The sequence below is a fragment of the Ambystoma mexicanum genome, chromosome 4p, assembly GCF_040938575.1.
Source record: "Ambystoma mexicanum isolate Mex_15411 chromosome 4p, UKY_AmexF1_1, whole genome shotgun sequence".
In the NCBI taxonomy this organism is placed as follows: domain Eukaryota; kingdom Metazoa; phylum Chordata; class Amphibia; order Caudata; family Ambystomatidae; genus Ambystoma; species Ambystoma mexicanum.
Genome location: NC_090927.1, coordinates 234036647 through 234060009, shown reverse-complemented (window position 1 = coordinate 234060009; position 23363 = coordinate 234036647). Strand labels below are relative to the sequence as shown.

General features: G+C 43.2%; 1 long non-coding RNA gene across 1 annotated transcript in view; it reads right to left on the bottom strand.

The window, feature by feature from the left end:
- Positions 1-2622: 2622 nt before the first annotated feature.
- The window catches only part of LOC138452574 (uncharacterized), a 54028-nt gene continuing 33287 nt past the window's right edge, over positions 2623-23363 (bottom strand). The window contains exon 2 of the long non-coding RNA XR_011260226.1: positions 2623-3081. This is a non-coding gene — a long non-coding RNA (uncharacterized lncRNA). The remainder of the gene's footprint in view (positions 3082-23363) is intronic.

Genomic DNA, 23363 nt, shown 5'->3' with positions numbered 1-23363 from the left:
ATCATAGGTGATGTACTTTGTGATGTCATCTGTGATGTCATCAGTGGTGCCATCATGAATGTCAACTGTGATGTCATCATTGTGGTCATATTGTGGTTATATCACTAATACTATCATGTATGACTTCGATTACTTATCTGATGGCATCAGACATTAGATCACTCTAAGTACTTGTACATATTTAGACCACTGTTACGTTTCTACATATGTAATTTTAGAATTTTAGAATAGTTCATAACAAAGTACATTGTGAGAATTAGTCAGCAGCACACATACATCATATCATTAAGTGTGGAGCTTACATTTGTAGTAGTTTGGTAAAAGATGTCGTTACGGTTCAAAGTAAAACCGAAAAACCCCTGAAATTTGCCAGTTATGGTAAGCTATGCAACCATAACTCGCGCCACCACCGTGCATTGCTAAGACTAACACCCAGGACATCAAAGATGACATCACAAATGTCATTGATGACATCACTGATGATATCACATGTGTATTTACTTTTTATAAAAACTCTGTACAAGGGATTCTTATTATAATGTTGACAGAAAAAAGTGTTAAGAATCATTGGAATAGATATCTTGAGCTATGTACTGCATTAGACAATGCATTGATATAAATATGATTTGTGATGTCATCATTGATGTCCTGGGTGTTAGTCTTAGCAATGCACGTAGATGCTGAGAGTTATGGTTGCTGAGCTTACCATAATGGGGGAATGTGCAGTGTTTTTTGGTTTCACTGTGAACATCCCTTTAACAAAGTTTTTTTACTGAATGTACATATACATATAGGGCAGGGAACGAAAACAAAGGGGCTGAACATCTGATGTTGTCAGTGATGTCATCAGTTACATTTGAGATGACATCTTTCATGTTCTGGGCATTAGTGTTAGCAGTGCACAGTGGTGATGGCAAGTATGGGGGCTCAGTCTGCCATAACTGGCAAATTTCAGGGGGTTTTCGGTTTTAATTTGAACCATAATGGGGGGGCGAACATGATTTTTTTAGTGAAGTGCACAGGTTTTTCGTAGGGCAACTTAAACATAACGTCCCCTCAACAAAGTTTTTATGTAGTGAATTTTATAGTTTTTGGGAGGGTAACATAACCATAACGTCCCTTCAACAAAGTTTTTTTTTTAACTGAATGTCATAGGTTTTTAGTAGTGTAAATACATCATAACAGTACTTTAAAAAAAATGTTGTACTACATTTATCAGGGACCTAATGGTAACACATAAGCATACTACTGTAAAGGAACATTTGAAGTAACTGCCCACCTTCCGAAGAATTCCACATTATCATATGCTGGCGCAGAGCATGGGGGTGTGTTCGAAAAGTCATACTCACTTCACAATGACACGTTTAACTGGGTGATAGTGCGGAGGTACATTGTATATTCTTGTAGGAACTTGTAACTGGAAAATTTCCGGCGCAGAACTCCACAAGGCAAGTGTGCAACACAATATAAGCAAGAGTGCATACCGACGTATCAGGATCATTAACCCCCATTCCTCCCCAAAGAGTGGGGGATGAATGCCATAAGAAATCAAGATTTTACAGCAGTAACCCGTGCTACCAAGAAAGAGGATTTGTTGTCCCGGCTGAAGAAAACAAATCCTTTTTCTAGATGGCCACCATAGAAAGGGAAGACGGGTGTTGGATAGAAACCCTTCTTCGCTTTCCATTGCAGGCTACAGAAAGCAAAAATGAAACTGTGTGACCGTAAAGGCAGCACCACATTTGTGTTCCTTGAGAAATGTATGGTTATGAGCAAGACCTTTACCAGAAAGGCAGTCCCTGGTGGACATGGCAACCTCAATGCCATGTTTTGTCCCTTCCAGTAATGGCCATTAGCCACTTCCCTGACATTATGGCCACTAACCATACATAGAGGCTACCCCTCAGAGCGGAAGGTGTACCGTTGATTTGTTATGTAAATGACAACACTTGTTAAATATCAAAACACTATCACATGCACAACATAAACCTTTTCGGGTGTTGTCAATGACCTTTACATACATGTGTTGTACATGTAGTAATTTTTTTCTGTAAAAATGTGCTTAGAAAATGCAAAGGAGTAGTCTACTTACGTTTACATAAAATCTCTAACAAACTCTGTGATGGGAAGCGCAATGACGTTAGAAATACTGGAAGCAACACCATTACCACTCACCTTTCGACACATAATTTCGTAAGTGGCACAGGTTGAAAGGTGTGAAGATATGTGTATTGGGAGGGTGTAACCATGTATTATTTTACAAACATTTCTGTGCAGCAAACACTTTCAGTGCACCTTACCTCATTTTCCTGCTTTTGAGAAGATACTAATCATTCTGAACTAATGTTGGTTAATAGGGCATCTGGGTGAAAGAAATTGGTCTGACGGTGACAGAAATTGGCCTGACAGCACTAAAGCATATGAGATGGGCCTGACCCTCCTGTAGCCAAAGCAGGTGGTATGCAGTACCTTTCTCCATAACGTTCCTTGGCAGTTTAAACAAATGCGTCCATATTGACGTACGTGCCGTGATGTAGCACCTACAAAAGAACACATTACGATCTTCAACGTAGCATGCCACATTGTGAAAACAGAGAGTAAATTTGTAAAAAAACACTAACATTTAATAATTAGTACAGTAGTTTTATTTCACAATAAACTGAGCGAAATCATTGCCCTAAGCAATTAGTAAAGTAGTTGTGTTTCACAATGAACTGTGCGAAATGATTGCCCTATTCACATTTCCATACAAGTAGTACGTTTCTGTCTTTGGTCGACAATGTAAATGGTAATGGCCACGTTGGTTTCTTTCACAAACAGAAAGTAAGCGTTGCCGCCACAGTAGACGTTTTCCTCCCATTGATGTGCAAGACGACATCAACCGCTGTGATCTACACCACCAGAAAAGATGGAATGTTACTCCTTATGGCGACAGCAGCGTAAGGACATAGAGGTCCGACAAGGTCATCCCACTGAATTATGACGCACATACAACCGGTAATGAATAGTTGCATTTCACGGTTAAAAACGCCGTCACCCGGCAGCTGTAATCTGTGACAATCACAATAGGGAAGGAAGTATCTGAGGAGAAAAGGGGAAATAAAATTAGTATCAATACGCAACCTCTACACAAAACAAAATTGTAACACATACTTTCATTACTAAATATTAATTTCATTTGGGGAAATGTACTGGCACCCTACAAACAGCGACAATGTGCAATGTCCATAATGGGGAAAAAAAATTCAACTGCACATAAACCTTGTAATTAATTAGTAAAAACTTTTTTTTTCCCCAAAGTAAAAATGTAATGTCAATTCGGTATATATGCGGGAAAAATACACTTACATGATGTGGACCCACTCCATTGCGTTGGCTCAGGTCAGACAGTAGTGTATTTGCAATAGTGCCTCTTCGGGAATTAATATTTCATGGTCGGTGCAAACGTTTTTGAAGCATAACCTTATCAAACGATATGTTTTTCTAACTATTACTCCCTGCATTCTTTCTGCCTTTTCCCTGTACCTCAAGGTTAAAAAACGACTGACCCTTATGGCTGTCGACAAAAATGCTGCCGTATTGAGCTTGTATTTAAAACAGAAAATGAAGTGGCCTTCACTTCGAATGCAAATACATTCTCATTTTGCAACAACATATCAGCGGCTATTCATGAGAACCGCTACTCCCGTTCACGTGCGGAACTGCTGTGTGTACGAAATAGTGCAGGTGGCTGCCTCAGATTCCTGCCAGTCTGACCGCAGTAATTTTGTTTTTGTATTGTAAAATGAACGCAGTAAGTTCATTTCGTACAATGAGTAGCAAGTTTCACTGTACCGTACGACAGTGCTAACAAGAATACTTCAATGTTTCACTTTCTACTACCAAGTCTCATTAACTCTCACCTTTTGAAACAGTGTTCGATAAGTTTAACAAGTCCATTGGTGTCTTCTTCGTTTAGGTATGTTAGCGGCGATGTCCGCATTCAACAGAAAACGAAGTAAACATGGCGGACGTATCGAAAGATTAAGATGCACTTCAAGCTGTGCCACAACCAATCGGTGAAAGCGCAACATGGTCGCAGCCAGCACGCCACGGGAATAGCCATTTAAAATCTTCTCCACGGAGCGAACAGGGAAGGGTGACCGCGGAGCGGACATAGATATCACTAATTTTTAGAGACATACTTTTTGATCGTTTTTAAGGGAACTACTGGATGGATTGTTACAAAATTTACAAAAGTACGCTTTCGTGACCAAGCCCCTGCCACTGCCACAAATTTGGGTGAAATCCATCCAGCGGTTTGGCCTGTAGCCATGTGTAACATTTTCCCCCATTCAGTCTATGGGAAAAAAAGACATTTTGGGACCCCCTATAACTTTGCCCCCCATGGACCAAACATGACCAAACTTTGCAAAAAAATTCAGAGTAGCCCATATACTTTTTTTTTTGTTGCAAAGTTTGGTGCGGATTCGTCCAAGTGCAGTGGAGTTATAAGCCACCCAAAAAGTGCTCTTCCTATGGAAACAGCAACTTAACCATAACTACACAGCCACTTTTGTGGCTGTGTAATATATTTAGTAAAAAAAACTTTGTTAAAGGGACGTTATGGTTATGTTGCACTATTAAAAACCTATGAAATTCAGTAAAAAAAACTTTGTTAAAGGGATTTTATGGTTCCAAGTAAAACAAAAAACCCCCTGAAATTCACCAGTTATGGTAAGCTATGCAACCATGACTTGCGCCACCACCATGTATTGCTAAGACTAACACGCAGGGCAACAAAGATGACATCACAAATGTCATTGATGACATCACTGATGACATCACATGTCTAACTCGCTATTTTTTTCTTTTAGTGATATATCTTAGACAGTAATAGTCAGGAACAAATATATCAAAAAGTACTATATTTGTAGACTTATATTTCAAATGTGTATGTGTCCTTACAATAATTCACTTAGGGTCCACTCACAGCATATGAAATATATACATAAGAAAAATACACACTTAAAAGATAGCAATGCTTTCTGTATATGAGGATAATCAGTAAGGTTATCAACACTTTCTTATTGTTCTGTTGGTTTTTTATTACTGTACTTTCTCTGGATGTGTTCATATTTGTATTTGTACTACTTGTTTAGGGTGCAGTCACATCATGTGATATTTGTACATAGGGAAGGAAGTACTAGGTTTGAAGCAGAGCAATCTTTTCTGTGCATAAAGATAATCAGTTAGGTTGTGAACACTTTCTGCTTCTACTGCTTCTTTTTTGCGTACTTCACTTTCTCTATACATATTTATATTTGTATGTGTTGTTGTGTCATTCTGTTTTGGATGTAGTAATGAAATTATGTAGTCAGGGGTTTTATTAGCTACTTATTACATGTTGCACAGTACAGAAAACTCTAATGAGAAAGCATTTATTATTTCACTATTCAACACAGGAAAATTATAAATATTGCACTTCCATCATGTATGCTGCACACAATCCTCATATTTATACATGACTAGCTTAATATATTCTTAAGAGCTTCATAATAGAATGCTATTTATATCAATGCATTGTCTAATGCACTGAATAGCTCAAGATATCTATTCCAGTGATTGATAACACTTTTTCTCTCAACATTATAATAAAAATCCCTTATGCATAGTTTTTATAAAAAGGAAATACACATGTGATGTCATCGGTGATGTCATCAATGACATTTCTGATGTCATCTTTGATGTCCTGGGTGTTAGTCTTGTGGGATGTTTTAACCCACTAGGCTCTGCCCTGCAACATCACTGTGTGCTGCCGGTGAAAGAATCATCAAAAATGGCCACAAAAGCCCATGCGCGCCAAACCTATGAAAACTGAGCTTTGAAACCAGAAAAGATGGCTGCCAGATCTACTTTGCCTGTTGTCAGTGGTGAAATGGAGACCTCACTCCTGAAACATGTTACTGGGCTGCCCACCAAGTAAAAATGAACACTGCAGGAAGGCAGTGTTTTATTGAAAGAAACCCAGAAATTGCTTTTAAATTCCTTTTTCTTGGTTGCTGAAAATACAAAATACTGGACCAAAACACCACAAAACATCCAATATCTTTGCTGGGTGTTACCCGCCACTTCATTTAAGGAATCATTATGAACACACAATGTCAGGAAAAACATATCATCAAAATATCCACAGTAAAAAGTGTGCTTGCCTGTGAAAATCTGTCAAAATATGGGCGCAATACCAGCGGCCGCCTGTTTGGCAGCTGTCATTAAATGCATCAGAAGCTTAAACTTGTGCAATTGAAATCAAATGTCTAAAAATTAAGAGACTGGAATTACAGTTCTAGTTGCCTGTTTTAAAAATGCAAGTTTATTATCAACAAAGAAAAATGTAACAAGGTGACTTTTAAAGTAAGCCTGATGCAAGCCAAAACTAAAAAGCAACTCCCCCACTGGGCAAGGCACCGCCCTTCTGCTCCCTGGACCAGTAACTCACATTCAGGTGTTGATTAAGAGGGGAGGGGCACTGGGGCTGCTCCTGGGACGGACAATGAACCTTCCTTGGCTGAAAGGATATGCAGATTGCAAAGTGTCAACTGTGGGCTCTGCCAGAAGAAGAGGGCGGATTTTGCTCTTGAGCTACAAGATGGAGGCAGAGACAGACATTTTTGTTGATTCACAATGCACAGAAAGCATATTTCTAAAAAGACTGATAAAGGACCCGTGCAAATTTGTAAAAATTATAGAATTAGTAGCAGTGTTAATGTGATTGTTTTGTGCACATTTTAAGAGGTGCCAGAAATCTGTGCGATGTTCAGGGAAGGCACAGTGAAAATTCTGGTTTTGTAGCAATTGTATTTATCTCAGAAGCATGAAACTTCATATGATTATGCCCAGATATCATGCGCACATATGTACAAAATTGTGGAAAAATCAGATGTTGTGTCCCGGACAAAAAGTGAGAAAATGTGTCAAATCCAGACCCAACATCCCACCGCAATGAGGATTGGAAGAGGGTTTGCTCCACAAAATATGTGATCTATGTATGTTGTTGGTATAAAGATTGTACACATGTAAAGATGTATTATATCAAAAATAGATTTTATGTGCAAAAGGCAAAGGGGAGGATGTTTTGCCTCATAAACTACATCATCATGGTGACACACTGTTTTCTCCTCCAATCAAGGGAGAGAGCACACTTTAGCCAATATACTACCTAGGGGGTGCACCTAGGATAATTCAGCATACCCACCCCTTTATCAAACACATAAATAGAGACAGCTGCGGACCTGGAGAAATACACGGATCAACCCACCATCCCGAATTTGGCGAAGCACTTTGAAGGAGATCCATCCATACTCCTTGTTCAAGACTACAGAAACTTTGCAAGCAGAAAGGCTCAGAGCATAGCTGAACCAATTTCAGCTGGGCCTAACTTCCAGAACCCATCCCTCAACTTAAAGGGGATACCAAAGAAGTAGCCAGGATGTGCTGTAACTGCTTGCCTGCCAAAGAATCATCTTCATAACCAGAAGGGCAGATTAAACCCTGTCTGGTGCCGTGCTGTGCTGTGCAGACCAGAAAGCCATTGCAGATCCAGTCCAGTCGTGCTGTGCAGTGTAGACCAGAGTGCCTTGCTGTCCACTCCTGCCGTGCAGTGTCCAGAGCGCCTTGCTGATCGCTGAACCAGAGCTGTGCGGTGTGCCCAGCAGACTGTCCCAGAAAATATCCCTGACCAGAACCAGAATCCTTGACGGTTCCCTTCAAAACATTGGTAGTGAGTATCCATAGCATAGGATTGTCACTAGCCTATGTACTGTCCATAGTCATCCCTATCCAAATCCAATCTCTATTATATCCAGAACTGTATTGCTTGAAATCCTTTTTGTCTTGCATGAACTCTCTCTTATCCTATGGTCCTTCTGTAATAATATTCTTAAAATTATGTTTGTGCTGATATATTTCATCTGAGGAAGGCAAGCGTCTCAGTGGGCAAAAACCTGATCAGAGACGTCCTGGTCTGGTGGTTGGGCTGTCGTGTAGTTTGTTTCTTCATAGTCCATCCCTAGTGTAAAGAAATCTTGTTTGTATTTCAAAGGCACATCCTTGTTTTACATTTTGCCTCAATCTAAAAAAAAACGACCTCCATGAATACATAACGTCCATAACTTCTTGATATTTCATGCTAGAAACGAAATTTAAGTGTCTACTTGTAGCCAACAGCCTAAGCTTTCTAAAGAACCCATCGCAACTCCTTATAGTTTTTCTGCAATCGCGCTTACCACGCGAGGAATAGTTTGCCGCACATTTTTCATTTGGCTAAAATCTATAACGTGTAAAATAGCTTTTCATTGCACCCGACCTCAAAATTAAGTTTTCAACGTGCTTATTACTCTCAAATCATTGCTTGTGTGTGTCTGAAACCAGATAAAGTGGCGCCCATTAGAATTAAACCCTTTCAGTGAATTAAAACATTTTTAGTGTTTTACCCCATTCATTCTAAGCCAAGTTTAAAACCATTTTGACAAGTTTGCCAATCAATTCTGTTTTTCTCTGGTGTTTGCTGGGGAAAATTGGGATTGATACTTTTGCTTGAATTCTGCATTCCTGAAACCTGTTCTCTCTCTTTCTGTCTCTTTATATTGCATATTGGGGGGATTGAGGGGTGTGCAGGGGGAAATATTAACCACATTGGCATTTGATTGAACAAGCCCACAAAGTATTTTTCTTTGCATTGTTTTTCCCATCATTACTCCATATGATTAAAGAGATTGTTTAGTGTGACATGACCCCATTGGTGATCATTGTATAACCATTAAAATAGTGTGATATATATTGTGAAATACATAAATAAATTTCATAACTTTGCAAACCAGCCTGCTTCCTGGTTCAGTGTGACCGGGGGGGATTCCAAGAGAGGGGCGTGATATAAGTGGTACATCATTCAGAAATAAAAGAACTTATAGACACAAATAATTAATTAAGGGTTTCAGCTGTGCATCACACGCTAGGCATTGACTTAGGTGAAGTGCCGGGTTAAAATCACTTACAAGATTGAGGGCTTGTGCCGGGATTTCCAAATTAGACATACCAATTGTGACAGTCTAATACAGTGTGCTAACTAACGGGGTACATAAACCCTGTTGGGCTACCACACTGTGTTGAACTGTAAAAAGCACCCCTCAATAGAAACACTATAAGGAAAATAAAATAACTCCTGTAAATCAGAAAGGAAATTCATATTTCCAGAATGGCGACCTTGGTAGAAATCAATATGGCAAAAGAACACCTACTGCACAAAATATTTGTCAGGGGTGAATGGACAGAGCAGGATCAGAATATGTGGTTGCAGGAAATCAAGGAACAGGCCAGTGCAACCGTGTTAAATAAATGGTAATATCAGGGTCAATTACATATGGCACTGAGTGAACTGAATATGGCCCCTAGGGTAAAAGAAGAGCAAAGTAAGATTGCCAAAATAGCGGCATATCTGTACCTCCACATTGGAGCAATACAGGACAAATATGCCGAAAAACTAGATCTGGCAAACAAGCAACTACAATAGTTCGAAAAAGCACAAACTTATCTGGACTCTGCAGAGCAAAGGCTACAAAAGAGCCATGAATCAGAAAATGAAACCAGACAATACCTGATAAAAATAAAAGAAGATATGGATATCCTGCAGCAGGAGAAGGTAGATCAGGATACCAAAGTGCTGGCCATGAAGAAGGAGTGCCAAGAAAGTTTGGACTCTCTACTACAGAGCCAGAAAAAGCTGGAAGAGCAAATAAATTTTAACTGGGCATGCGCAGAGCAGGTAGTCACCCTGCAAAACTGCCTAGACCAAGAAAAAGAAGAAAATAATAAATTAATTCTCAAAGACCTGGACACCCAGACATAATTCGATGAGGAGCGCTAGAAAGTGGGTGCACTCCAAAAACAAAGAGACGACTTGGCTGCACAGAGAGGTACCCTTATTCAGGAAAGGGACACCTTTGGGCAGGAGGCCAGTTATTTAAAAGATAAAATGGAAGAAAATCACCTGGCCCTGCAGGGACTGTGTGAGCTCCAAAAAGATTAGACAAAACTGTTAGAGCACTCCAGGAGGATGGAAGATGCTCTGGCAAAGAGTGACCAGGCCAGTAAGGACAGGACTCAGGAGGTAACCCTCCTGCAGCAAAGATTGGTTCAGTACTCTAAAATGACACAGGAAGCACAGAGAGACAATGAGGCTCTCTGTGAGAAAAATGACAGTCTCCACAGACAGGTAGCTATGCAAGAACAACTGATAGAGACTAGCAAGGCATTGATAGAGGAACAAAAAGGTCAGGTTCTTGCATGGCAACAGGGAGCAGGCGCTGAGAGAGATGAGGTCTGCTGGGAAATGGAAACACCTGAACATAACCTCAGGAACCCTAGTACCAGAGGCTTTCATCTCTTCAACCCCATGGACTCTGCCACCCCCATGTCCACTGGCGCACAGAAGCCAAGGGCCACAGGGATGGCAGACTTCAATCCAATGAGGAATATGGGGCTCATAGATCAGTAATTCCCAGGAATGGATGGGTGGTCATCTGGGTATGGGTTCCCAAGTGCTAGGGCCATATTCTCTGATCAGGGAGACTCCAATAAGGGGAGGGTCAGAGAAATTCATCCCCAAAAATACCATTTAACAAGGGACCAGATGGTAAAATTTAGTGGGGGACTACATGAGAGTAGGCCGACTAAGGGCATCCTGAAAACCTCTGCCCAGCTAGGACAGTGGGGGAGGGTACTCAGCATATCTTGGGAGCAAGGATGAATCAGAAGACTCCTCTGAGCACCCCAGAACTCAGGAAACTAGGCCCCCACATTCTGCCAGTCATTTCTAAGCTCGCAGAATCCGGGAGAGCGTAGAAGACCAGACAGGCACCTCTGTCAGCAGTGCCTCTGTCAGAGGATGAGTGCACCAGGGTCACCCGAACCAACAAAGCCACCAAGGTCAAGAGTGCCTTGCTCAAGGATCCCCTAAAACAAATCAAAGCAATTAGGAGCGTCATCATGCCCTATCATAAGAATGCAAAGTATTCGGTTTGGGAGCACCTTGAGCTCTTTGAACAAATGATGGAGACTTTCCATTTGAAGGACAGCCAAAGTTGTATTTAATATGTAAAGTGGACCTTCTCTCCCAAGTACTCCAGCTTCTTTGCGGGGCTGGTGGATCAGAATCAATCCAGATGGTCCACCTATAGGGCGGCCATCTTGAAACCTTTTTCTGTGCACAGGAATCCTCAGGAGGCTCGCAAGGCAGCCTATAACTTGCAATGTGGGGAAGATCAGGCCCAACAAGAATTTGTTCAAGAATTAAAACGTGCCTTTGCCCAGACCACTAGAAGGGTGCGCACTGACAGCAAAGAGTTTGTAAATAATTTCTTCCATGCTCTCCCCACGTACATCATGACCCAGCTAGTGAGATACTTTCACAAGAAAAGATCACTAGAGTTTGTTTGTTTGTTTGTTTATTTTATTTGTATGGCGCTCCAAACCCAGAGGTAGAAGGGCACTTAAGAATTTGGTTACAGCGTTAAGAAGTATCTTAGTGTTGCATACTTCGTACAAGTTTATAATATATACATATATATATACAGTGATCAGTAAACAAGAGCAAATGCAGTACGTACAATATACAGTTTTCAATATAAATACAGTGACTAAGCCAGTTACCGCACGGGTCTGGTGTTAATGGCGTTATTCTTTGTTTAGAAGCCAGCTGATGACCTGCTTCCTAAAGATCTGGAAGGATTCGACAGTTTTGATGTTGAGCGGTAGGGAGTTCCGGAGTTGGGGGGCAAGCACTGTGAAGCTTACCCCTCCAGCTCTTTTTAGGTGGAACCTGGGCACTGATAAGCAAAGAGTGTTGGAGGATCTGGTGGATCTGGTGGCAGGTTTCAGGGTGAATTTATTAGCTAGATATGGTGGTGCTAGGTGATTATGGGATTTGTACGTGAGGCAGATGGTTTTTAGATCAATTTTTTGGCGTATGGATAGCCATTTGCAGGCTTTCCTAGTAGCAGAGATATGCTCTTGTCTGGGAATGTTGAGGGCTGCGCGCAAGGCGTTGTTTTATATTACCTGCAGCTTGTTGAGTATGGATTGATTAGCACCAAGGTACAGGCTGTTACAGTAATCGAGTTTGGATTGTATTAGGGCCCTGGCAAGGGTGAGGCAGCTGTTGGGTGATAAGAAAGGTCTGCTGGCCCTAATGAGCTTGCCGGCATAGGCAGCGGCGGAGGCGGTCATATTGGTGTGTTTGCTAAGGTTGGTGTTGGCATCTAGATAGAAAACAAGGGTTTTTACGCTTTTGCCTATGGGGATGGCATGGCCATCGATGGTGATGTTGTTATAGCTAGGGTTGAGTTTAGTTAGAGTGTTGGGGGAGCCGACGATTAGGAGCTCTGTCTTCTCATCATTCAGGCAGAGGCCATGGGAGGCCTTCCATGCCTGAATGATGGAGAATATTTTGTTGATCCGGGCGGTGTCCTCTTGGTAAATACCAGAGATGGTGAGGAGTATCTGGGTGTCATCTGCGTAGTTTGTGTAGGTGACACCCAGATGGTCCAGTTGGTCAAATAGAGGCTTTGTAAATATGTTGTACAAAGTGGGGGATACACAGGATCCTTGTGGGACCCCGCATGTGATGGGGGTGGGGTTTGCTGCAGCTGTAGTGGAAAAGACTCGCATGGTTCTTTTTGCCAGGAAGGATTGTATCCATGTGATGGCAGGGGAGGAGAAGTGGGCTGCAGTGGCAAGGTGATTACAGAGGACTTTGTGGCTGACCAGGTCAAAGGCCGCTGAGAGGTCTAGTAGGAGTAGGATTGCGGCATTGCCTTTGTCTTTAATTTCATCAATCTGGCTTTTGAGATCAACATGGGCGGTTTCAGTTCTGTGTTGAGTTCTGAAGTCAGATTGACGTATTCCTAGCAGTTGGTTGGATTCCAGGTATACCTGAATTTGGATGTAGGCAACTCTGTCCAGGATTTTCAGTAGGAAGAAGACTGTGGTGATGGGCCTGTAGTTGGTGGGTATGGCCAGGTTGAGGGATTGTTTTTTCAGGAGTGGGAGAACCCATGATTGTTTTAAGTTGCTGGGGATAGAGTTATTGGTGAAGGATAGGTTGATGAGTTTGGTAATGAAGGTGGAGAGCTCTCTGGCTGCATCTTTTATGATCTGTGCCGGGCAGCTGTCTCCTTTACAGTTAGATGGTTTTAGGGAGGTGATGATTTTTTGAACTTCAGGGATGGTGACTTTCTTAAACGAGAAGCCTGCGCTAGTGTTGTTAGGTGTGGGTAGGCTAAGGTTGGTGACCTTATTGTTGAAGAGTTGTTGCTGTTTGTCTTCAATTTTAGTTTGGAGTCCTAAAATTTTATTGTTGAGGGCGTTCTGGATGTTGGTGCACCAGGATTTGTCTTTCAGGCAGGTTTCTTTAGGTGAAATAGGGTTTTCTAGTTCCTTCAGAATTTTAAATAGTTCTTTAGTGGAGGATCCTGCCTGAGTGATCCTGGTGTTGTAAGCATCTTTTTTGGTCTGGATTATCTCACTTTTGTAAAGTGAGGATAAGTTAGTGAGGTTGGATTTGTTTTCCGCGGTGGGGTTAGTCTTCCAGGTGTGATGAGCCTTAGCTTTCTCTTTCCTGAGTATTTTGAGCTCAGGGGTGTACCACGAGTTCAGATGAGCTTTGGGTTTAACTTTGCGTATTTTTAAAGGGACAACGGTGTCCATTGCTCTAGCCATGGAATTATTGAAGGTGTCAATCAGCAGGTTTAGGTCAGCGTTGGCTGGGAGAGCATTGAGGGTAGGTAAGACCAGTGGTAGTAGGGCTTCAGCAGTATGTTGTGTTTATTCCTGGTGGGACATGCTGGTGCCATGGGGTGCTTATTGGGCAGTGCCTGATTGGTGTTGACCTCAAGAGGGATCATGTGGTGATCGGTCCATGCCAGAGGTTGGGGGTCTTTGCAAGTTGTATTGCAATTGTGAGTTGCTACCCAATCAAGGGTTCTGCCTTTTTGGTGGGTAGGGAGTACAACGAGTTAAGTAAAACCATGATCGGTTAGGACATTGGCTAGGGATGCAGCATGTGAATCGTTCGGGTCTTGGTAGCCGAGATTGAAGTCTCCGAGGATCATGATTTGTGCTGATTGGGTGATTTGTGCTGAGTGGGTCAGTGAACAAGCCACGTGCATTTATGAGGTACAAAAGCCGTTGGAAAACAAAAATAGTCCAAAAAGCCCCAAAACAACCAACACCCCTGCTGCTGCTAAGGTGGTGGAGGTGAAGGTTGCCCCCATTTTAGATTTAGAGATGAGGGCCTAAAAACCTGCCTGCACAGAATCAGAACAACCCCAAACCCAGAAGGCCATTGGGCCAATCACAAACAGGGAACCAGGGAGGCAAGCCCACAAATGGATCCCCTAACTCTCCTGACTACATCAGCCTGCGCTACAAGGGGAATAGACCCATCCTGGGTTATGTGTGGACTCCTCCAGCCCAAGGGGAGGATCCAGCCAGACAGCAGTTAACCCAGGGAACTTCCCTCCTCACTTCCCCCCGGAGGGCAGTAATCCCCCAAATACCAAACAGAATTTCTTCCCAAGGTACCCACAAAATTTCAACCCCCAAAACAATCCATCCTTCTTTCACCAATTTCCTGAGCCCAGACAAACCAACCCGGGAGAGGGGAGGCCAAGGGTGGAGGGGTACCCAAACTTTCCTAACCTGGGTTATTTTGGGAGAAGGGATAACTAACCTTCCCGGGATCAGCCCAGGGGAGCCAGGAGGACCCCGTACCAGCCAGAGCGGGTGTCGCAACTAGAGCGCCAGGTCCTAAACATGGCACAGGATCGGGGTCGCATGCTGAGGGCGCAACAGAACCCTCAGATGAGCATGGTGGCGCAGAATGCCTCAAACCCAGGACCTGGTACTCCAGAGCAATGACGGGGGAAGAACCCCGACAACCCACCAGTTCCCAGGTGTGAAAACATAAAAATAATATGAGGATGGGAAGCCCAAAAAGAAACACACCAACACAGGTTACAAAGAACACACAAGTGCTTTATTTAAAAGCTACAACAGTTACCAAAGTCAATTGACAAACGGATAGCTATTCGGCTCTCAGAGTAACGTAACAAACTTCAACAAAGGTTCCATGCATTAGTAAGAGAGACCGTACATTGGAATACTTGGGCTTTTTATATTCTTTATCCAGCCCTTGGCCAACCCCCTCGCGGGTCAACCATTCTAGGGATCAGGCCTATGGGTTCCTAGCCAGGTCAATCCTATAATATATGCATTTTGATTAGTTTTGCTGATATAGTTGTACATTTACACATAGGTCAGCAATAGGACAAGGTCTCAGTTTGCGACCCCGACAAGTGGCCTGCAGGCATATTAATTATTCGTGTGTACGGAGGTCACAGCGGCCAGAATTTTACTTAGAATGTCATTCGGCCTCCATTTTGATGTTCAGGGTGACTTCCATATTACAAGAGAACCTAAATGGCGGCTTAATCCAAGATGGCGACTTACATTACTTTCTCTAAGGTCAAGACCTTGCGGCGGAGTTTGTTCGCATATGATGTTTTAGACAACTTGGCGTAGGCCAATACATATACAATTGCTGCAATAGGAGGCATAATATTGTTTCAATTCCGACACAGGGAGGAGGCACAAAGGCGAGGGGGGTGTACAGCCTTGGAGGAAGCTTCCTTTCCCACTTGTAAAAAGCCCCTGGAAACCCAGGAACCGGAACAAAAATCTCCTGCCCCTGAAAGTCTGCAACCCAAGGAGCAGAGGGGGGTAGGAGAAATAAAGAGCCCAAAAAGACCCATTTTGAGGAGGAGGTACAAATCTTCCAGTTTATAGGAGAGGGATCTTCAGAGGATCCTGGGAAAATAATCTTCTCCTTCAGAGATGGGGGAACTCCTCCCAAAGAAAAATGAGTCCCAAAGGATCCAAATCCAGACTGGGTAGATGTGGGGACTGAGTTAGCACCGCCCATCATCAAACGCCAGAATCATCAACATGAAAATCCCCTGGTTCAAACCCATCCGGGTGACTGCCTCCAAAAACAGGGGGCAGCCCAGAACCAGAACCAGGGGAACACAAACCTTCTCCCATATCTAGCTGTCACCTTTTTCTTTCAGATTTCCAAGACTCCAAACAGAATCCTGCCCAAATCACCTTCCTGTCAGTGTCCAAAGCCAAGAAACTAACCCACCAGTTGTCCAAAAATGTACATTATCTTTGCCCCTTGAGGAAAAGGAGGGAAGATTCTATGTCCCGGTCCAAAGACAGGGGCAGTGTACAATTTTGGCACTGGCGGACACTGGATCCCAAGATACCCTTCTGTCAAAAAGGGCCTTTGACCAACTGATTTCGGGAAGGGGGAGAAATACCAAATTCCCCTCATTCCTCTTGCTGAACAACTTCAGAACTTTGACGGGAAGGAAATTCCCCTCGAGGGGACTGCAGAGTTGGAGATTAAAATTGGGCAACACAAGGTGAAGCACCCGGTCATTGTTGTGACTCCAGAGGGCACACCTTGTTACTAGGGAATGACATCCTGCGTAGATTGTCACCCCTCAATGATTGTGCAAACAAGGTCCTCTGGACCCAGACTAACCAACCAATAAAATTGAAAGAGAGTGTCAACCATCTTAGTTTAAATGGCACATGCCACATGGTTGGACAAAAACCTGACCAAATAGAATTTCACTTCCAGAATAATCAAATCCCAGATGTGACAGTAATTGCAGTAGGACAACAAACTGGTGAGGGTGAGTCCTCTCTATTTCTGAAAATCAACCTTCCTTCCAGTCTAGGGTGGCACTCTACACTAGAAGGAAACACTCTGAAATTCTGTACAAATTCACAATCAGAAATTCCCACTCCTATTGTCCAGAAAGATGAAAAATCAGCTCAAAGCCTGTCTGATATTCAGAAACGTGAAGAGCAGTTGTTCATCCCTTTTCAGTTAAATAAAGGGAAGGACTCTGTTCTCGCCCAAGTCTGTGTGAACAACGGTAAGAGCTTCATCAGCGAAGCCATGTTCCACAAACTCCCAAAATTGATAGACAAATGGGAAATGCATCTGGAAACACCCAATTCCGAACATCTCCTGCCAAGCAGGTGTATGCTCAATATTTCCATAGGCAACAAGAGCATAGTTCATAATTGTTGGGAAGTGCGAGATGTCCCTGCCGCATTTTACTTAGGCAGTGACATTCTGAATTGCTTTGCCATTAGTTTGGACCTAATAAACTTCAAAACTTTGTCCCGATTAGCGGGTAATCCCATGGGCTTTGATGACCCAGAGAAAGCATTTAGGTCAGCTCAATTGCTGCCTTATGCAGTTGAAATTCAGATTGGAGAGGAAGTCACCATTCCAGAAAGGACCCGACAGTTCTCCCTGGAAGTTAAAGTTAAAAGAGGACAGAAACTGGAAAACCCTGATGCTTATGTTCATCTTAATGCTCATTTCCAACAGCAAGGGTTGGGGTAAACCCAACACCACTAGTCAACATAGAACATGACACCATTCCAAAAGAGGTGGATAACAGCGACTTAAAGAGTATCACTCTAGCCGCAGCCACCATTTTTTGAATGGCGGTTGATGACCGACATTTTTCCATAGATTTAGGTAATGAACTGTTAGGACCAATCCCCAAGGACTGTTTTGACAGTGATAGCGACGATGACATAACACCAGACAGGATCATCACCCGGCATGGGGGGAATTTCCTGGTGTACACTTCCTGCCCTTATGGTAAGGAAGATGTGACCTGTGACTTCAGGGGGGATGAGGTGATTTTCCAAGTCCGCGAGGACTGCCTTCTCTACCTGAAGCCACCAGTCCAAATCAGTACTTTGACCAGGGACTTCTCCACCCAGCTGGAGGAGGCCACTGAGATAGCAAAACCGGAAGTCTTTCCAGGCTTCAGGCAGATGGTGAAGAGAGAGTCAACCTAGCTGAGGCCTGTGAGACTCTGGAGCAAAAGCAAAAATTGAAACAGGTTTCCTTAGACTTTCAAGATCTCTTTGAGGTGGACTACAATGACTGTGCTCACACCGACATCCACACAACAACAATTTCCACGGACGATGGCATGACTCCAGTGTTTGTGAAGCAATATCGCTTGCCTCTCGCATCAATGGAGTCCCTTACTGAAATAATTAAGAACCTTGACTCCTGTGGGATAATTCGTCCAGTCCACAGCACCTTCAATAATCGGGTGCTAGGGATTTTGAAGCCAAATGGCCAGTGGACACTCTGCGCCGACCTTAGGGAGCTCAACAAATGGGTCCATACTTCCCGATGGCCTCTTCCCTACATTGACCAAGGGCTGGCCCAGATCCAGGGGTCACAGGTATTCACTGCAATAGACCTGTCCAATGGGTACTGGACTGTACCTGTCAGTAGGGAGGACCAATACAAGCTGGCTTTCACCTTCGGGGGCAGCAGTACACATGGACCCAGACTCCCTTCGGAAACATCAACTCCAGCAATGAATTTAACATTTTTCTACACAAGTTCATGCCCGACTTGGGTGAAAGGGGTAACCTGGCCTATGCAGATGATGTTTTAGTCAAAAGCTCAACTATGGAGCAACACATAGCGGAGATCCGTTATGTTCTGCCAGCGTTGGCGGCAGGAGCATAATTCTCCTTTGAAAAGGCATAGTGGTGCAGAACCCATGTCAATTTCTTGGGGCATGAGATTACTCCTCAGGGTCTCTGTCCCCAGGAAAAGAAAGTGGAAGCACTCCAGAAATTAAAAGACCCCACAACTCCACGGGAACTAAAGAGTCTCCTTGGATTGACTAATTACAGCAGAAAGTTCATTGAGGATTACGCAGAGATCACAAGACCACTGATCCATCTTTTGAAGGGTGGGGTCAACTGTGTGTGGAGTCCAGAACAAGCGAGGCAGTAAGTCAACTCAAAAGAGGCCTCTCACAAGCACCTTGCCTAGCTTACCGTGTCAGAAACACAGAGTTCTTCTTGGAGACAGGGTTCTCAAATACATGTTTGACTGCAGTATTATACCAAAAGAATGACAATGTCAAAAAAGTAATCTTCTATGTGTGTAAAACTTTATCCTCTGTGGAGGAAAAATTGAACGATTGTGAGAAGGCACTCCTGGCAACGGTGTGGGCATTGAAGAATTACCGCCCGTTTATCAAGGGGGAACATATCATAGTGGAGACTTCACACCAGCCTCTGCAATATCTCCAAAGTGACAGAATCTGGCCCGGAAATGTGAGTAATTCCTGAAGTACTTCCTGGAACCTGTCAATGCAAGGATTTTCTGTGGAGGTCAGATATGGCCAAAACAAGAAGAGTCCCCTTGCGCAAGGTCTGGCTGACTTGCATGATTGTGCCAGAGAAAACTGTCTTGAGGACGAAAGTCTTGAAATCCAGCACAACATGGAGGCATACCTAATTCCCCACAAAAAGTCTTTGAAGAAGACAGGTGTGAGGGAATGCCCATTGTCTATGTGGATGTTACGCTCACCTGGTATCCACGGGGACGCCACCCAGCCCTGGTTGTGTGATTTGCACTCTCGAACCCTCTCCTGATCCCTTGGTAAGGCCTCTGGTTAAAGATGGGTCTTAATATTGTAGAAGGTGGATTCTCCATCCTGCTCCTCGTGGCAGGGGTGCATAGATGTGGGGGGTGATCAGCAACCAAGTTACTTCACTGGTGCAAGCCCCCCCTGTGGGAATCCAGGCCTGCTGCGACTCCGTAGGTTTGCTGCTTTACAGTCTTTATATGCAGTTCTTACGTTCCTCTGAGTTCGAATAATAATGTCTTGCTTCTTTCCTTTTAGGTATGGAAAGGTATTTTGGAGTTGTCATGCAGTTTGAAGATGAGCATGGGCCGATAGGCGAAAGCGCGGTGTGCGCGATGATGTCCGGTGAGTAATGCGTGATGCGCAGCGCTGTTTCGCTTTTATATTGCTAACCTGTGTCTTTTCTCTACTTGCAGGTTTTGATGTTCCTCACCAAGTGTAATGTTCCAGCAATGATACTGACCAGGAGATGACTGCCCAGGTAAGCATTGTGTGGCTTTCTTCATTCGGAAGGAAACGTGGTAAACGCTTACTAATGCTGTCTTTCTTTCTCCTCTTTCCAGGTTATGGTTTCCCAGGATGCATGTAGTGCCGGATGATGGAGTTCGTACCTTCAGGTGAGTGTAACTGAAGTCGGCGATGGATTGAAGACAGGATACTGTTCTAGGAAAGTTTCATAGTGTTCTTTCTCTCTCTGCAGGTCCTTGGTTTCAGGTAAGCTGGCATCAAAGAACTGGACATGGTAAGCATTACGCTGACCACAGCAGAATAACACAATTCATGTTCTGCTGTTTGGGTGTGGTTTAAATAGTCTCAGGTAAAGTAGTCCAGGTAAAATAGTCCCAGGCCTGCCACACCCAAAGTAGTCCAGGTAAAGTAGTCCCAGACCTGCCACACCCAAAAAGACTAGACCACATAGCTCAGTTCCTGGTAACTGAGCTATGAGTGTGCCTCCATGTTGGCTGAACCCCCCCCAAGTTACATAGTCCCAAGTAAATAGTCCCATTCTAATGTTGGTCTTCATGATGTTTATGAGCCTGGCGCCAAAGGCCCAGTACTGGCTCCAAGAGAGTCTTGGATGAGGTTTTAAGGCCTTTGACCTGGGTCCAACTGGAAGGCTGGCTTGCCAGTGAGGGCCATAGGCAAGGGCCATGACAGTGGATGGATGCTCTTACCATGTTGACAACAATGGGGAAAAAGAACTTGTGGCCGGTGTAGGGAATGCCTGGGTGAATGATGCCCCAGAACCCTCCGCTGGGTACAAAATCGGTCCACGAAGTGGTTAAGTGGCAGAGTTGATGGTTGTGCACCAACTCCACAAACTGGTCATAATCACAGATTCGGATTATGTACGGAACGGGTTAGTGGAGCATCTGGTTAACTGGAAAACCAGGGGCATGCTATGTGCTAATAACAAACCATTGAAACATGGGAAATTAATACAGAATATTGATGATCTGGTCACCTCGAATGGGATGACCATCTACTGGAAAAAGATCAAGGGTCATTCTAAAATAGAGGGACCAGACAAAACTGGAAATGACCTAGCTGATCAGCTGGCCAAAACCGGAGCCATCCAAGGGGATCTACTTGAGATCGAGTCTTTGTTGGGGGAAATCCAGGTCACTGCTATCACTAGGTCCTAGACAAATGCTCACAATGAACTCTCAACTGCACAATGGAGTAAGGAGACCCCAGATGCGGGATCCAATAATTGGTACGTTTTATCAACATATTGAGGACCCTGAGAACTTTCCCCTGATGGATACCGATTACATAGGGAAGGAGGACCTCAGAGTGTTGATGAAATGTCCAGAAATGTTCCGAATCCAAGACGGTTTTTGGTGAGGAGATTCCTAGCTGGCCATGATCAGTGGGTGCTCCCTACCTCATTCCGAAGCCTAATGCTAAGTCATGCCCATGATGCGGTCACAGCCGGTCATCGGGGGTCAAGTCAGACCGAGGTAGCCACTTCACTAGCGAAGTGATGACAAAGATGTGGGAGATACTTGGGGTCAAAAGGAAACTACACATTGCCTACCAGCCAGCCTCCAGTGGTAGAGTTGAGAGATACAACAAGGCAACAGTGAGCAAATTAAAAAAGTTTGTGGCAGATTCTGGGCCAAGTTGGGACAGTCGATTACCTCTTGTCCTGATGGCCATCAGATCTACCCCTTCATCTGCAACAAAAATGTCACCGTTTGAGCTCATGACTGGGTGAAAAATGGTGCTTCCCCAGCATCTGCTCTACAGAACCCAAGAGCAGACTTTGATAAATGCCTCCACAACTCATGAGTACGTTGAAAATCTGAGAAACACCTTCAACATGCTTTTGCCTATGCTCAGCAAAATCTAGAAAGATCTGCAGACAGTATGAAGACCCACTATGACCTAAAGACTACTAGAAAAGAATACCAGTAGGAGACAGGGTCTACTTGTACAATTTCCAAAGGAACCTGGCCAAACAGCGCAAATTTCTTCCTAGCTGGCGGGGACCTTTAGAAATTGGAGACAAAATCTCACCAGTCACCTACAAAATCCGTATCCCCAAAGGCAGTTTGGCAGAGGGGGAAGATAAGTGGGTCCACATCAACCAATTGAAGTGTTGCCATCCTAGGTACACTCTGCAGCAACTAGAGGATTCATCTGAAAACCCAGAGGGGGACCTTACAGACCCCTAGAATTCCAACTATAAAACTATTCCATCTGTTATAATTAGGAATTATTGCAAACAGAAAAGATTGTCATATGTCAAATGTATGTGTCTTCCCCACTACATGAATAGTGGTGGGGAAATGTCTACAAATATGCTCTGTTCTGTCATCCTAGAATTTGAAACCATGGATCCTAAGCACTGAGGAGAACCACTCAGGGACCAAAAGGGACCAACATCAACACTACCCAAAAACTCAGGGTGTATTTTAGATTGTTCTATCATGCTATATAAACACTGAAAAAGTTAAAAAAGCAGCACATAAACACATTATGGATAATAATAAATAAGAAATTGAACCAATATATGTAACACATCAACCATCCATTTAAATACCATATGTACTAAAATGGAAAATACCACAACAAAAAAGATATGCCTCCAGCATAATTACCTGACAGAAACTGTACAGCTAAGAGCAACAGCAGACCTACACAACAGTAAGAACACAATTTACCAGAAACGAGTAAGTAAACTTCATTTTTCTTATATATTTCTAAACTTTCAGTATTTGGTACAGTAAAAGTAATATATATTTTTTTTTACACTCAAATGTCCAGTACTTTGGAATAGAGTGAGGAAAATTTCCCATGTGAGGAAATGTCTGAAGACAGTGATACTAATTGTAGACACTTCTCTATATAAGCAGATTAATAACCATTACTTTATGTGTACATATAGATTTTTTCTAACAGGCCATACAAACATTGAAAATAATACACCAAAAGAGACATTAGAAAATACTCTGCAGCACATGGAACAAAAAATGGACATGCTTATGGAAAATGTCAATCTTTTGAAACGTTTTGTGGAGGCCCACATAAAAAAAACAATTAAATATCATTGTCCCACATGCACCTGTTCCCCCTCTACATGTCCCAGTCAACTATCCCCAAAACTTCAACACCAAGAAAAACTTTTTGATGAGACATCATCCCTTCATCCCCTCCCATCCATTCTCTCCAAACCCCTAATTTCCCTATGTTTGTCAGTTTCTGCTTCCCTGTCTCTTTCATACATTTTATATCTGTATATAATAAAAAAATAATATGTGTGTTTTA